Consider the following 14,963-nt stretch of genomic DNA (forward strand, 5'->3'; position numbering starts at 1 on the left):
AATGGCACATCTTCACTTTAGAGCTTCATTTTAAAGCGGTGCCAATTATACATGAAGTGCGGCACAGCTGCATCATAAATTGTTTCCTTGTGGCTTTCTGCGACTCACAGATGTTATGTTGATGATGCTGTGTTTTTCAGTTTTTATATTTAGGGTCACTTTTATTTAAATTCACAACATGGCACATGTGATAAGAATAAAACAGACATGGCACAGACAACGTCCTCATCCTGCTGTGTTTGCATGTTCCAGTTTAAAGATAAAACACTATACTTGGCTCCTCCTGCAGAGTCATCTCTCAGGATCATTTTAGAATCTGAGGCACTGCAGGACAAAGTCTGAGGACAAGGAAATGACGAGTCACAGAACAAAACCAAAAAATATACTGGTACTTCCTGGTACTGCCCCTTGAGCTCACTGCACCACTCCTCCCCTGCAGCTAAGCCAGGGACCACACCTCCGCATCAATCTTCAAAGTTTTACTTGTACAGCACCAACGTGGTTAACGGCACAGAGAAAGCTTTTTTTTTTGTCAGTGAGGTCGTGATATAGCGCTCTGCACAGACTCGCTCTACTGGGAATGAGACAATGAGTTTGGACAAGTTTCGGTGAGCAGCAACACCATGATTGACTGGTATTAAGGCGCCTAAAAGGTGCCAGTACATCATTCTCCACACCATACTGACGCCCATCCTCTGCAAGAACAGTCATCAGGTGGGGGAGAGTCACGTTAACTGTGTCCAGTGGACGGTCTGTGTATTCAACCCCACCTCTTGCGCCGGTGCCCACCTCTCAATTTTAAATCCATGTAGACATTGAGGGTTCTCGGGAGGGGCCGTGCTAACACCTGCTGCTCTCTGGCAGCAGCACCATGCTCTCCCGTGTTTTAAATGCACCTTAGAACAACATGCAGCAACACTACACATGAGCGAGAGGAGGGAGGTTTGGTGTCTTCACACACCCCTGTTCTCTGCTGGCCATCGGGGTGGAGGGGCTGGGAGGAGGTGTTGGCCGTCCGATTGGGATCTGGGATGCGGGGCCTCCCTGCTGCTGCGGAGCCTGGGGCGGTCTGCTTGCCTCCACCCCAGGGGAAAGGGTAACATCTCCTGGGTCTAGGTGCCATTTCCCCCTCCAGGGGCGAGGGTATACCTGGACCTGGGGTATAGAGTTTGTTTGGGGAGTGTGATTGTGTGTACAGTGTCCATGTATGTCTATCCCTACGTTGGGTGAGTGTTAAGTATTTGTATATGCACTGTAAAATCTAATTAGTTCCCAGAACTCAAAAAAATTGAGGAAACTCGTTGCCTCAAAAAAATTGAGTAAAGCTTAGCTAAAAATGACTAAATTGGGACAACTTATTTATTTTGAGTACTCTGTACAAGCTCATTTGTTCCCAGAACTCAAGAAAATTGGATCAAGTTTACGTAAGATGATCAAGTTAGGGCAACTTACTCATTTTGAGTACACTGTACAGCCTTGTTAGTTCCCACAACTCAAAAAAATTGAGGAAACTCGTTGCCTCAAAAAAACTAAGTAAAGCTTACTTAAGATGACTGTTAGGACAACTTACACATTGCAAGTCTGCAGTATTAAGAATAACTTGATATTTCTGTACAATTTTAATTGTTTACCTACTGATAAACATTTCAAGTTCAACTAAATGAAAAAAATATTTGTGGTAACCTGAATATGATTAGAAACAATTAACAACACTTTTTGTAATGATGTTAAAATCAGTCCAACTTTTATTTTCAAACACAACAAAGTGTAACAGCCAACATACTGGACACTGTTCTGCTGAACAACAAACAATTATATTGCCATCACTGTAATAATCTTACAATGAAACAAAGTCTCAGATGTAATTATTCTGAAAATAAGTTTAGGCCTACCACAACTTTGTTTTGTACTTATATTACTTATATAATCAAAATAAAATATATTTATTGTTCTGTCACAAGTGCAGTCTCTGATTTAAACAACACATTTGTTTTTCATTCCAACACAGGAGCTGGAATGTTGTAATGTTTTAAGGATGCTTGTTTCCAGTCCAGGCATTACTGCCTGAATGACTATCATGGATCGAGGTGATCCAAATGTAGGTGTAGAAGAAAGTCTTTAACTTCCCTTAAGTACAGTGGCAGTGGATGTGGGTTGGATATGCAATGAGCTTGAACCTGCAGGCGACCATCTTCACTGACCACACCATCTGTGACGGAGGACTCATCTCTCCTGGTGTCCTGCAAGCAAACAATCATATTTTTTTGGAACATGAACTTAATTGCTTTCTTAAAATATTTTTTTCTGCATTTGTTATAAAACAGACTCCAATTTGGACAATCTCAGGCTCCCTCCCCACCGGAGAGGTGACATTCAATGTCCCACTGTCAGTCTGGATAGCCCTGACCCTCACCCAACACACAATAATGTCATGAAAGCATCATTTTAAAAAGGGCTATGCAAACATGGCCAATAACTTTCATTCTAATGATGTGCAAAATGATTTGGGAACAAATTTTGCTGTTAGAAAACTTGCAGACTTCACTATATACAGTGTAGACCCTCTAAACTAAGTTTGGGGGATGTGATCTTTGAATAAATGCAGACCAAACTGTTGTTGTTTGTTTACTTACACAGTATGTCTTGTAGAATTAACTGGAGTCACCAGCAACAGCATAGTGCAGTCATATCTCAAGTCTAATAACAGAAGACAGGAACAGATCAGTAAAGAAACAACTTCCCCAAACCAAAGAACAAATAAAACAATAAGTAAAACAGGCTGATCTAAAGTATGATTAAAGTTCAGCCTGATTAATATAAATGTCACTGACAGTTGTTAATATATTGGAAAACCAAAATACTTACCACTGAGTTGATGTCTTTCTGTCCAACAACACGAGTGCTGGTCCCGAGCCTCAAAGATAGTAAGAAGCAAGCAGAGGGAGAAAAAACAGAACATTTTTCAGAAACTGATTTGATCATTAATGGCTGTGCAATTATTGTAACATAGAGTTTGCTTATGTTGTTAAATAAAGGCTAGATTTGACATTAATAGATGCCACAGATGTTCAAAAGCTGCAAAGCATGAAAAAAAATGGACGTCTCCGAAAACTTCGGAGAATTTTTTCAAATATGTGATGTCTTGATAAATCGAGCAGATACTTTAACTTTACACAGCTACATTCTCGCCTGAAAATATCTTAAAAGTTTATTTTGTGGCCCAGAAAAAGTAATACGTTTTTTAGCCGAGCTCCTCTGCCATTGCCGCGACAAATGCGATCCTCCTTTTCCCCAGACTACCCTTTCTGGGTCACAAAATAACCTTTTAAGAAATTTTCAGGCGAGAATGTAGCTGTGAAATGCTCAAATATCTACTTAATTTATCAAAATATCACATATTTGCAAAAGTGCTTCCACGTTTTTGGAGAGGATCGCAAGTTCGATTCCTGCCTGGGGCGCCCGGATCAACAAGGTCCGCGTCAGGTGTTGAGGAACCAGGGCACCCTGACGAAAAGTGGGCTACTGGAACAAGAAGGCATCGGTGGGCAAGAGACGAGAACAGGGCGTTGTTGGAATGCTACTATGCAAGTAACCCTGGCGGAAGGGGCTACATGAATAGGATGAGGGACCTATGGATTCTTCGATACCCAACATCCACAAAGCTCTCAGTGGCAAGGGAACAATAAGAGAACAGCACCACCAAGGCTGGAGACGGAGCAATACTGGAAGAGCATATGGGAACAGGGTCCAGTAACCATCACAGTGGCAGATATCCAAGAAAGGGTCTCCAGTATGAAGAGTTGGACAGCACCAGGGCCCGACATGGTTCACGCCTACTGGCTGAAGAAGCTGACTGCACTCCACGAGCGTCTGGCAGCACAAATGAACCAGCTGCTAGTTAACGAGAGACACCCGGAATGGCTAACTGAAGGCCGGACGGTCCTGATCCCCAAGGACCCCAAGAAGGGACCGGTCCCCTCCAACTACCGACCAATAACCTGCCTCAGTACTACATGGAAGCTCCTGTCAGGCATCATATCGGTTAAGATGAACAGGCACATGGGTCAATACATGAGCGGGACACAGAAAGGAATTGGCAAGAATACCAGAGGCGCAAAACACCAGCTACTGGTAGACAGAACAATCAGCCGAGACTGCAAGACCAGACTGACCAACCTGTGCACTGCCTGGATTGATTACAAGAAGGCCTATGACTCAATGCCCCACAGCTGGATACTGGAATGCCTAGAATTGTACAAGATCAATGGGACCCTAAGAGGGTCAGGAACTCAATGGGGATGTGGCGTACAACACTAGAGGCCAACTCCAAGCCCATAGCACAAGTCACCATCAAGTGCGGGATCTACCAAGGAGATGCTCTGTCCCCACTGCTGTTCTGCATAGGCCTGAACCCCCTCAGTGAGATCATTAACAAGACTGGCTACGGATACCGACTACGGAACGGAGCAGTTGTCAGCCACCTCCTGTACATGGATGACATCAAGCTGTATGCCAAGAGTGAACGAGACATCGAGACCACCAAGTACCTGCAGAGGGTCAGGCAAGTCCTGAGGAGTCAGCTGAATGGTAAGAACAAGATCCGGGCCATCAACACGTACGCCCTGCCCGTGATCAGGTACCCTGCTGGGGTAATAGGCTGGCCAAAGGAGGAGATAGAAGCCACTGACATAAAGACAAGAAAGCTCCTTACCATGCATGGAGGGTTTCACCCCAAGTCCAGCACCCTGAGGCTGTACGCTAAGCGGAAGGAAGGGGGCCGGGGACTGGTGAGTGTCAGCACCACAGTCCAGGATGAGACAACGAACATCCAAGAATACATTGGGAAGATGGCCCCAACTGACCAAGTGCTCAGTGAATACCTCAGGCAGCAGAAACCCAAGAAAGAGGAGGGAGACGAGGAACCATCATGGAAGGACAGGCCCCTGCACGGTATGTACCACCGGCAGATAGAGGAGGTGGCTGATATCCAGAAATCCTACCAGTGGCTGGACAAAGCTGGACTGAAAGACAGCACAGAGGCACTAATCATGGCAGCACAAGAACAAGCTCTGAGCACAAGATCCATAGAGGCTGGGGTCTATCACACCAGGCAAGACCCCAGGTGCAGGCTGTGTAAAGATGCCCCAGAGACAATCCAGCACATAACAGCAGGGTGCAAGATGCTAGCAGGCAAGGCATACATGCAACGCCATAACCAAGTGGCCGGCATAGTGTACAGGAACATCTGTGCCGAGTATAACCTGGAAGTACCGAGGTCAAAATGGGAGATGCCCCCAAGGGTGGTGGAGAATGACCGAGCTAAGATCCTGTGGGACTTCCAGATACAGACGGACAAAATGGTGGTGGCTAACCAACCGGACATAGTGGTGGTAGACAAACAGAAGAAGACGGCCGTAGTGATCGATGTAGCGGTTCCGAATGACAGCAATATCAGGAAGAAGGAACACGAGAAGCTGGAGAAATACCAAGGGCTCAGAGAAGAGCTCGAGAGGATGTGGAGGGTGAAGGTAACGGTGGTCCCCGTGGTAATCGGAGCACTAGGTGTGGTGACTCCCAAGCTAGGCGAGTGGCTCCAGCAGATCCCGGGAACAACATCGGAGATCTCTGTCCAGAAGAGCGCAGTCCTGGGAACAGCTAAGATACTGCGCAGGACCCTCAAGCTCCCAGACCTCTGGTAGAGGACCCGAGCTTGAAGGATAAACCGCCTGCAGGGGCGTGCTGGGTGTTTGTTTTATTTATATATATATATATATATATATATATATATATATATATATATATATAGTTAGTTAAGGCTATGGATTGAAAATACCCCCCACACCCCACCCCTAACGGCTGCACCTCCTGAAGAATTTTGTCTGGGCTCTTATCTCACTTTTTTATTTCAAACAATCAACAGAAAATTTCACAGACATAGTTTTCTGTAAGGTTTTTAAGGCTGTGGTGTTAATTTTTAAGTAACATGAGCCCAGCCGCAGCAGCAACGCTAGGCTAACACTAACTAGCTAGCACGATTATAAACCTGGTGCTAAACTAAGAGAAGCCACAAAATCAGTTTGAATAAGAGTAAACATTTACTCACCAAGTCAGTGTATCAGGTAAAGATCCACAGCAATGACAATAATCTCTTGAGCTGAGCTTCTCCAGGTTTGCTCAACATATTCCATAAAAAATGCTGGCACCATGAACTGATCCGAGAGGGAGGAGGACGGTAGTGACGTGGCATTTTCAAAACACATCTTTCATCCTTCCGCCCCGAGAGGAAAAACTTCCATCTTACTTAGTTTTTCTAAGTTAAGACAACACAAATAAATTGAGTTTATCAGCATTTTTTTGCATAAAAAGTACTGGTAACTTATTTAAATCGAGTTCTAATAACAAATTGTTAAAAATTGAGTTTAGCCTATTTAATATTTTTAATTAAACACAATATTACATTTTACAGTGTGTGTGCATGAGGGTTGGAATGCATGTTTGTGTCGGTGTGTGCCTGTTTGTCTGTGTTTATATGTCAGGTCGGGTCTTACACTCCACCTCTCTGGGAACTCCCAGGCCCTCCAAGGCCTATCTCCCCTCACCACACTCCCTGCCGGTAACTGACGCCCTCAGGGGTCGGTGCATTGGTGGTTCTTGGTGTCCGGGGCTGGGCGCTCAGGTATGTACCAGCTCACTCCCGGTGACTACTTGGCGGGGCCTGGTGCCTGTTGCTCGGTCAGGCCTCTTCCGGGGCAAAGGGGAGCCTGGATCTCCTCCATGCCTGCTTCATGCCCTGGGGGACAGGGCTATCCGGTTGTTCAGTGATGACGCGACGAATCCTACTTCCGGGTCTAAAGTAGTCTGCGTTTAATATGGCTTTTGTGTTGTTAACATGTTTAATGTCTTGTATTTTCTTCTATTTGATCTCAAAAAGCTCCTAAAACAGTCAGTGATCCCTGTTGACCTCCCTCGGCTTTTATTACCACTAATCATTTATTTAAGCTCAGTTTTTAAAACCTTACGATGTAACTACAGCCTAGCCCATGCAGCAGTACATGAATGACTAACCTCGTATTGTGGATGGATTATCTCAGTTGTCTGTGAAGGTTCTCAGTCATCCAGGTCATCGTAGTCAAAGGAGCTTGCAAAGAAAAGCGTCTGGACTTCTTTAAGTTGCTTAAAGACGTTTCACCTCTCATCCGAGAAGCTTCTTCAGTTCTAAGGTCAAATGGTGGAGAGTCCCTACAAACGTCACTGCTGTTTAGTTTTCTGTCTTCATTTATGCTGGAAGTGATAACAGAGCTGTACGTTTTAATTTGTTTCCAAAACCCTGCAGTCAGGACATGCTATATTGTATTTAGATAGAAGCTAGCGAGCTAACTCCCTGCTAACTTCTAACTCCGTTAAATGTCATAAATTCCATTTTCATGGATGCCTGGATGTTAAACTCAATTGTTACACCTGGTAGAGCAGAACGCTGATCATTTTATTAAAGATGAACGACTTTAGACAGTTTTTCAACTCTCAGTAATGCCATAGTGATCGTTTGATATATGGACCTGCAGCGGAGTTTAGACCCAGACACGGCTAGTGACGTCAGACTGAACAACCGGATAGCTCTCTACATCCTCTAGCAGACCATTACATGGGGAAACCTTTTGAATACAAGCACACTGATCCACTCAGGTGTGCACACGGGTGTTCACTGGTCATAGACATAAACTACACCTTTATTGGCTGCTATTTCCAAGCACATTGTGCGCTGTCGGTCCTACGTGCTGCACAACAACATTCAATATTTCGTATTTACTGCTGTTTATACTTAACTCGATTAATGCAATGCTGTTGTGTTCAGTATGTTGCTCTGGATTTTTTTGCTTGTTTTCCAGGAGATTTTTTTTCTCTTCTTTCTCTTTTTAAGTGCCCTTTCTCACTGTCCCTCTTCCCTTCTGTTTTTCTTTTCCTTCATCTTTCTTTCTCCCTTTCCTATCCCTCAGTCATGTCTGTCCCATCTATAACAACTGAAAATAATATAAAATAAATAATAACAACAAAGGTCGATCAAATGGACCAATACGGCAAGGTCGTGATGATCCATTTGGCAAAGTAAATCCATTGGGTATCCTTGTTGGTCTTCAGACAACAATTCTGACGGCTAAAGAACCAAATGGGACAGGCAAAAAAAAGAACAGTCATCAGACCAGGCTACATTTTCCAGCTTCTACTATTTGGCTTTTGAAAGCCTGAGTGCAATTGAGCCTCAGAATGGTGAAAAATTAAAGAAGAATCAGAGAAAAGACATGCTTGTTAGGCTAATTGGTGTAGTGTGATGTGAGAATGTGGAATTGCTGGGGAAGCTGCATGAACAGATGAGAGAGGGATGGATGGATCTATGAGACTCAAATCTTACTGCTATCGTGCTGCCTGGTGTCTGTAGCTGTGTGACTTTTGCTCCTTGCATCTATTTCTGTCAAATTAGCAGAACTGGGCCAACAAAAACGTTATTCGTCATCAAGATTAATCGTCTGGGGTCTGGGTTAATTGCATTAATGTTAACCAATTTTCTATGCATTTTGTCCTTAATACCTATTAAACTGCCCTCGTCCCACACGTGTGGCATCGTTTCCCTCAATTGTAAGTTTGACTTATTATAATTTAAACTGAACCTTTTCTGTTTGTTTCCAGCTCCATATTTTTATTCTTGGACTTTGTTAAGGTTGCTTTGCATGATAAAAACCTTATAACAATCCTTGATATTGGTGTAGACCACGGGTGTCAAACTCAAATACACAGTGGGCCAAAATTCAAAACTGGAACAAAGTTGTGGGCTAACATTAATATTTATTGAAAAAAAATCTTCCTCCAGATATAAGAATGAATCTTTTCTTATGGACTCAAATAAGTTTTGCTGGAAAACTGAATATGGAACAAGCAAAGCTTAATACTAAACAATATATATATTAGCTGTATAATACCAGTAGGCCAGCTCTAATAGTAATTTGGTATGGCTTCGCGGGCCAAATGTAATTAGGCTGCGGGCCAAATTTGGCCCGCGGGCCAGAGTTTGACACCTATGGTGTAGACAATCAGATGATCCACTAACTAAAGTAAAGTGTTTAGTTCCCCCCCCTTTAAAGAAGTTTTCTCCTGATTGGCTGCCTCTCTTAAACAGGAGCTCTGAATGTCAGGTGTGTGACGCTTCTTTGTCAAATGCTGTATTTTTTAAATGTACTATATAAATAAAAACCATATTAGGACTGATAAAACAAATTATATTTACTCCTAAATTATTAACTAGACGGTAAATAAATCAGATCTTTGGATTCAACTCTGCTTCACCTGAAGAGAGAGAAAAGTGAGACATCGTATCATCAGGTGTTCAAATTTTACTTCCAGCTGTGACTGCTTGAGACGTGGGAGTGAGGAGGATGATGTGGATGGACCGCGATCATCTTCTCCTGATGGATGGGGCTCACAGCGTAGTGTTTTGGCAGGTAGACTGATACTCCTGCTTAGTGCTGCTACACCTGATCACCACAAACCATCACAGGGGATGAAGCTCCTGTTTTTTCTGCCCCCCTCCTCCTCCTCCCCCTCTGCTCTTCCTCGACTACTCCAGCTCTGAGAGACGGATGAAAGGGAAGGCAGGAAGCGGTGCTGGGAGTCAGGACAGGTGGCAGCTTCGATTAAATGTAAAATGATGAAGAGGGGGTGATGCTCAAGCAGCAGGGACAGCTCACCTGTCACGGCCCCTGCCGCCCCCGCAGTCATCGCCAGGAACGCCAGAAGGACCGCCGGACAGGCTGATTCATGACCCGGCTGGCACGAGGCTCTCAAAACAATTTAGGGATAAAGAATCGTCATCTTTAAAGCCCCCCATTGCTCCGCTCTCCCCGTTTAATGTCTTGACACCACATTTTTTCTCAGCTCCACTCTGCTCTTCTTCTGTGGTTAAGGGCTTCCTGCGCTGGGCGATGCCGGGGCCTAACCGGATCACTTTGTCACAGCAGAAAGTGGACCAGGCGGCTGTGACACCGGGCTCAGGCTGTTTGTCATCGCTGAGGTTTACAGTATTTGTCAAAGCAGGCCAAGGCAGCGCGTTTCAAGTATCAAACATTTCTGAACTTTACTGGCAGGAGAGACTAAGAGGGAATCGAACCTGCACTTCGCTGCTACCTGTGTCTGAGGTCAGTCACAGGCTGTGCAGGAACCTCACGTCAGAAGCATAAACAGCAAAAACAAGCTGGAGGTTAAATGTGATGGTGCAGCGGGTTACTCAGAGGAGCATTACCTGAAAGTGCAGAGTTTGAACTGCGTATGTGCCAAAAGTCAACATTGAAGCTGTGCATACAGCACATGTCCTTCCTAACCCATCACCTGCTTTGTCATTCTTTTTCACCTGTGTGGACAAAGTTATCAAATGAGCATCATGTTGAATTTAATAAGACTTGAACTCAACATCTAAGACCATAAATTCACAAACGTGTTTATTAAGCTCATGAACTGAGTGAGAATTATGAACCAGCTTCCCATCGACTTCTCAACAATCCAACTTCTTTTCACAACACATAGAGTCCTCGGGGAGGGGCGGCCATATGCAGCTGGCCGCCCCTCCCCGAGGTTCTGCTGGAGGTTTCTTCCCGTTAAAAGGGACTTTTTTCTTCCCACTATTGCCAAAGTACTTGTTCATAGGGGGTCATGTGATTGTTGGCTTTTTCTTTATATGTATTATTGTAGGGTTTACCTTACAATATAAAACACCTTGAATCGACTGTTGTTGTGATTTGGTGTTGTATAAATAAAATTGAAATTGAAAGAATTACACAAAAAATTATTGAATCAAATCTTCAAAACCCAACCTACCAAAAAATAAAAAGGAACCCATGTTCAGAATTTATACGCCAAAGATGTTTGCAGCTACAACAATCTTTTACAAAAACTTGATATTCTTCTAACTGCTGAAAGCTTAAAATGAAAATATGGGTTCAGTGGTGTCTTTGTCTTTAATGGAACAATGGAAAACAGTAATAAACCTTTTTTCTTATAGAAATCTAGAATAGAAACACAGGAAACGGCCCGTTCCTTCGAGGATGATAAAGTAGAAGGAGCTTGGCCGATGTGTCTGTCACTTCTCTAGAGTGTGACACTTTTTGCTCTTGAGTGACACACATCAACAGATTTTCACTGGACTGTCATAAGTTTCAGACATTTACGTTCCACAGAGGGAGGACTGTATTCAGACTAAATCACCTCAAAAACTAATAAAGGGTCTCACCAGCCGCAGCTGTACTTTGGCCAAAGAACACAGCAGGTTAGATCAGTTTTAAATGTCACATCTGTCGACACCACCATAGATGCTATTAGATGGAGTTTCTTTCCACTTCAGCTCTTCCAAGTTCTGTTTTTAGTTCAGCTGCTGCTTGTTAGTAACTCACCAGATGTCAGTTTAGTGGGAAGCTGGGCTATCAGCCAAGGAACAAGTGATTAGCTTTTGGTGGTGATGAAGAACTTTAAAAAAAAATCAATTAGTTTCACTTTCTCCATGTCTGTATTTTTTTTTTTTTTTACTGAGTGCAATGAAAAGAAAAAAATTTGTAGCGGTCTGTTGAGCTGTCAAAGTATTTTGTCCCATTTTTATCTTAAAAATCTTTTTTTTTAAGGAGATCTCATTGAGCCGTTATCCACATAATAAATCATCAACTAATCGTACCCTGCAGTGTTCTGCTATATTTCATGTACAACAGCTAAAGGCTGGAGGCAGCCTCTAGTGGACATTAGCAGAACTGCAGGTTTTGTTGTTTATCAATTTTTTTGTTTGAAGCTAAAGAAAACATCTGACATGTGCCTGCTTCATTTAAATAGTTTGGACGTAGAGTAGGTCTACTGAACTTAAGTCAGTTGTACTGAAAGTTTCATTTTAACAGCGAGAGCAGTTACTTAACCTGAAGTGAGAATGTAAACAAACTGTGCCACAGCCTGGCTGCACATGAATTTGCAAAGGAAGCGCTGAACTGAAAGACAACAAGCAGCTCATCTGCATTTATTACTCACTGGAAGGCAAATTTTGGAATCTAGTGCATGCAAAATGCAGACAGTGTAACTTGACATTAATAAGTATTGATGATCCTTCCCTGTAAGTGGACACATGGACCCAAACCACGGTGCCAAAATCCTCCTTACAGCTTAACACAGACACGCCTCACTACTCAAAAGTGCTGAATTTTTCTTTAATTTGCATGTAATTTCTGGGTCAGCTGAGGAAGTTGCAGGACAGTGTCGTCCCATTTTTCTCTTTCTCAGAGTCCACAGAATACCTGAAAGAATGATGGCCTCTTTACCTCCTGTTGCTGTTCAGAGCGAGCCACGAGCGGAGATGTTTCACCTTTTCGATTAGTAATGTTTCAGACAGAATGACTTTGATAATTTGATGACATGAGCCATCTTCATTAGTTCATGTTTTAGTTTTATAAATATCCAGCCCATTAGTTTGCACACACAACAAAGGATGTGGATGTGGAGTATTTAACAAGTAATGGGCCTCTCCAGCTTTCCATTTTAATGAGACAAAAAGGAGAATAGCCATTCTGCTGTCAAGCTGCAGTGAAGAAAAGACTCTTTTTTGTCATGTAAATGTGGCTGTAACAGAGAGGAAAACATTTATTAGACAAACGTGGATGTTTCTACGAGGATGCTGGGAGGGTGAATGTGATTTCTGGCTGGATTACAGAAGAAAACTGATGCAGGATTTGGATTAGGAAAGGTAAAATGGGAGGGAAGGGAATGGGAAATCTGTTCTATGTCAACCTGAAAGAAGTCACAAAACAGACAAACTAAAACATTAAGTGCATTTCTATTTTAGTTACAAACTATTTACAGCTGCTAGTGCCATTATTCCGAGGAATTCTGAGGAGACTCTCTGTGAAACTTCACAACAGCCGGGCTAATTAACTCTTATTTCAACTACGCACACATAAACACAGAAAATGTACTAATTACTGTGATTATTCATTGTGAATCATGAGCGGTGTGTTCACATTTTTCATTTGGTTCAATCAAAATAAAACAAGAAAAGCTGCTTTTAAGCTGCCGTTGCCCCACATGATGAGCAGTCTTAGCTGCACTAAGTGCTCGACTCCCTGATGAAAAGCTATTATATGATTTATCTGCTTGCTGTGGATCTTCACTTGGCTCTCCTACAGTGGTTTAACCAAGCAGCAACCTCTGTGACTGAATAATGAAACCAACGCTGGAGGGGCTAAACCTGTAGTTCCTCAAATGTCCACACGAGGCTTCAGCAGTGAATCAGTCCCTATAGACTCCCAGGTTTAAATGTCCAACTTAGAGGCCATGGTTGCTTTGACTGAATTTCAATTAAATTTTATTTATAGGGTGCCAGCTCACAAAATGATCACATTATCCCCGATGAGCAAACACTTGATGTTTTTAAATGGCTGAACACTCAAAAAGTGTCCCTTTGAGCTAACGTCGACTGTTTTATCATTTGATTTTAATTCCTGTGCTCTGTCAGACTTAATTAATGAGTTATTTGTTGTTAGATTCATATTTTGGAACTTTATTATGCACTCGAGCCACTGGCTGTAAACATCTATCATCAGAGACACAACTGAGCTCTAAAATGAGACAGTGAAGTGTATATTCAGACCATAAAAATATAAAAATATTCTATCAGCCTACGAAGGCGTGAGATAACAGAGTCTCACATCCAGCCTGCAAATAAATTCTTAACCTTGTAGAAAAACAAATCATGCAATATATAAAAAGTCTCAGGCAATTTTATTTGTATAGCACACTTCAACAACAAGGCAATTCAAAGTGCTTTACACAACACATAAAAGGCTTAAAGACAAGATGTAAAAGAATCTGCAGGCAATATTAAAGTTTACTTTTGCAAGAAGAGCAGAACAAAAGAACAAATATATATTTGGTTATTGAAAAGGAAGGTTTGGAAGTGTTTGAACTCTTTTTTTTTTATGTTAAACCCGTGTGTGTGTGTGTGTGTGTGTGTTTGTGTGTGTGTTTATGCTGAAAATGTTTCTTTATGTGAGCAGCCACAATAAATCACAGGAAAATTCTGAGCGTCATCATTAGGCTGGGGGAATTAATCATGGGCTCGCATGTGAGGACGGAGCCGAAGGAGCCGAACATCTCCATTGTGGACATGAAAGCGAAAGGGTGAAGGGGGATGGGGGAGATAACGATCTGTCGCCTGGCGAGGGTTTGAGGGGACCCGTGAAGCATCGTTGCCACAGCCATTCATCCACCCTTCACCGTGGCCTGCCACCCGTCGCGAGGCCAGAGGAGGAGACGCTTTTCAGAGGGCTCCTTCATGTCAGCGAGCTCACATCAAAGAGCAGCTGAAAGGCATGCTGGGAGAGCGAGGGGCAAGCACACACAGGCACAGACACACTGATCATACAGGCATGTGTCAGTTCATCCTGCAGGTTACAGTGTCATGTTGTATTGGCAGCTGCGCAGACTCGCACACACACGCACACACACACACTGCAGGGGATGCTCATTAGATCAGATCGTGCAGAGTTCATTCAGCCTGTCACCAAACTCTGAGCGGCTGAGTGGACTGATCCAGCAGGCCCGCTCCACCTCTTGGCTCTACCACCCACTCTACAACTACAGGGGAAAATATCAAGTGGTGTTGTCCTAAGAAAATAAAGCCAGTGTGGTTTTACTAGAAGCAGCAACATCTGGAACTAAAAAATGAAGCCAAAACCTGCAGTAATGTGTACTGGAGGCTCCATCAGCGAGTCAGTCTCCATACACTCTCATGTTTAAATGTAAGCAGTAGCAAATCAAATCAAATCACTTTTATTGTCACATCACATGTGCAGGTACATTGGTACAGCACATGTGAGTGAAATTCTTGTGTGCGAGCTTCACAAGCAACAGAGTTGTGCAAAATACAATAATGTAAACAAGCAAAATACAAG

General features: G+C 43.1%; 1 long non-coding RNA gene across 1 annotated transcript; it reads right to left on the reverse strand.

Annotated features, from left to right (window-relative positions):
* Positions 1-1,774: 1,774 nt before the first annotated feature.
* LOC113028889 (uncharacterized) lies at positions 1,775-3,022 on the reverse strand. The gene is made up of 3 exons (XR_003273294.1): positions 2,866-3,022; positions 2,634-2,697; positions 1,775-2,240 (listed from the first exon to the last, which is right to left on the reverse strand). It is a non-coding gene; the product is annotated as an uncharacterized LOC113028889 (long non-coding RNA).
* Positions 3,023-14,963: the final 11,941 nt, after the last annotated feature.

The sequence above is a fragment of the Astatotilapia calliptera genome, chromosome 2 (assembly GCF_900246225.1).
Source record: "Astatotilapia calliptera chromosome 2, fAstCal1.2, whole genome shotgun sequence".
NCBI classification, from domain to species: domain Eukaryota; kingdom Metazoa; phylum Chordata; class Actinopteri; order Cichliformes; family Cichlidae; genus Astatotilapia; species Astatotilapia calliptera.